The sequence below is a fragment of the Neopelma chrysocephalum genome, unplaced genomic scaffold (assembly GCF_003984885.1).
Source record: "Neopelma chrysocephalum unplaced genomic scaffold, ASM398488v2 Primary Assembly neopelma1_96309, whole genome shotgun sequence".
NCBI lineage: Eukaryota > Metazoa > Chordata > Aves > Passeriformes > Pipridae > Neopelma > Neopelma chrysocephalum.
Genome location: NW_020924957.1, coordinates 33413 through 35924, shown reverse-complemented (window position 1 = coordinate 35924; position 2512 = coordinate 33413).

Below are 2512 nucleotides of genomic sequence, written 5' to 3'. Positions count from 1 at the left end.
CACCTCAGGACTCAAGGGCAGGACTTCTTTAATGAACTTTGTCTAAGGCTTCCACTGCCACCGGCAACAGGGGATGACAGGGAAAAGGGAGGGGAAAGGGGAGAAAAGGTGGAAAAAGGGGGGTGGGACCCCTTCAACTGAGCGGTTGAGGGAGTGGGACCCCCCAAGCAGAGCACGGGGGAAGCTGTGGTTTGGTGGGACGATGGGAAAGGGATGGGAGAGAAGGGAAAGGGGGTGGGATCCCCAAAACTGAGTGTGAGGGGGGTTGCGACCCCCAGACTAAGTGGGAGGGTTTGAGAGCTCCCGGCTGAGCACGGGGGTCTGGGGGTTGGGGGAACGTTGGGAAAGAGGAGGGAGAGGGGAAGAGGGAGGTGGGACAGAAGGTAGAGGGGTCCCTTTGTGTCCCCCATCACATGAGGCTTGGGGGGATTCCCTGGAGCTCTCGGGGGGCAGATCCGCCCCGGGGGTGTCCCTGTCCATCCCTGGGGGTCTGATGGGACACGTCACAAGACCCTGCCCTTAGAATTTGGGGCTGGGCTTTTCTCGTATAAAGTGCTGGACTGTCAGTCAGGTGTGTCCAGGCTGTGCCAGCCCAGCAGCCTTGCAGAAGTTCTCAGGGGTGTCACCTCTTTGTTCCTTTGCCCAGGGATTTTCCCAGCTCTGCCACATCTTCCCCTCCCTCTCTGGATGTTTCCCTTTGGGATTGATGAGTCAGGTTGGTTTCAGCATTATTCAACCCAAAAGCAGCGTGACCCCCCTTCTTCATTTCCTGCCGGGGGCTTTGCAAACAGGGCCTTGGTGGAGTTGTTTTACCCCATTCCAGGCAGAACATCCTGCTACAGGACCCCCATGGGACACCCCTACCCCCCGTCTCACCCCTTTTCCTCACTGTCCCACCCATTTCCCACCCTCCCCGCAATCCCCTGCTCCCCCCACAGCTCGGTTTGGGGGTGGCCCCCCTCCCTCACCCTGCTCAGCTCAAGGTCTCAGCCCCTTCTCACTCAGTTTGACGATGCAAAGCTCATCCCTTTTCCCCCCTCTCCCACCCCTTTCCCATCGGACCCCCAAACTCCAGCTCCCCCACTTGCTCCCACTAAATCTGGGAGTCCTACCTCCCCCTTTCTCTCAGTTTTTGTGGGTCCCACCCCCTCTTTCTCCATTTGCGGATCCCCGCTGTTCCAATCCGCTGAGATGCAGAGGGGAACCAGGTTCTAAAACATTCCCATAAGCCAGGTTAAGGCACAAACGAGGCCAGTTGCTGGATCCCAAAATGATAATTCAGCTTTATTTTGTAACACAAAGGAACAGAGAGAAAGAAGGGAGATAGGAAGTGGGACAAGCTAAGGGTAGCTGTTAAAAGCACAGGACAGGAGTCAGCAGCACCATGAAGTGGTAGAGTCTCTGCTGGGCTTCTGCCCTGGTCGCCTTGTAGCCTCCAAGGAACAAATGGAACCCGCAGGGGAAGGGGGTGGCAGCAGCTCCCACAGCAGTCCTGCAACAGCCCCCCACAGTCCCCGGGCACGGCCTGAAATCCCCTCGCCGTGGTACCCCCGGATGCCCCCCGGCCCCTTCACCAGGATCCAAGCAAAGGTCGCCTGGCACCAAGATGGGCCCCAAGTGTCCCTTGGCTGGTTCCCCGGTCTCCAAGCGAGATCTGCCTGGCACACTTTATTTGGGACAGTAAGTCCTTCCCACGTTTTTTGATTGTAACAACTTTTTCTCATTTTTGTTCCTCTGCCTGCCTCTGCTGCCTTGCTGGGTGCCTCCTGGGGATTTTGCAGGTAGCTTGGCTCCTGCAGCAGCCTGGTTGTGGCATCAAGGTTTTTTAACTCCATGCTCAAGACAATGGGGAAGCAGACTCCATCTTGTCATCAGACTCCATCTTCTAATCACTCCATTACAAGGGGTCCTGGTGCTCCTCCCCACCCCATCCCTCGTGTCCCTGACTGGGCTCAGCATCCCCCTCTCCCAGTGTCCTGGTGGGTGGTAGAGAGGGCACAGCCCGCTGCTCTTGGCCTGAACGGCACCTCTGGGGAGCTGCAGAGGATCCTGTGCCCCCCGCCAGGTCACCCACCCCCAGGGTCCCCTCAAGGCGGGGACAGGGTTTGACACCCCGGGGCTGAGCTCAGGGTCACACAGAGCCCCGATAAAATGGGACTAGGACAGATGCTCAGGGGGCGTGTGGGAGCTGGGGAAGGGGATGTGGGAGCTGGGAAGGGGGATGTGGGAACTGGGGAGGGGGATGTGGGACCTGACAGGGGGATGTGGGAGCTGGGGAAGGGGATGTGGGAACTGGGGAAGGGGATGTGGGAACTGGGGAAGGGGATGTGGGAACTGGGGAGGGGGATGTGGGAACTGGGGAGGGGGATGTGGGAACTGGGGAGGGGGATGTGGGAGCTGACAGGGGGATGTGGGAGCTGACAAGGGGGATGTGGGAGCTGACAAGGGGGATGTGGGAGCTGGGGAGGGGGATGTGGGAGCTGACAGGGGGATGTGGGAGCTGACAGGGGGA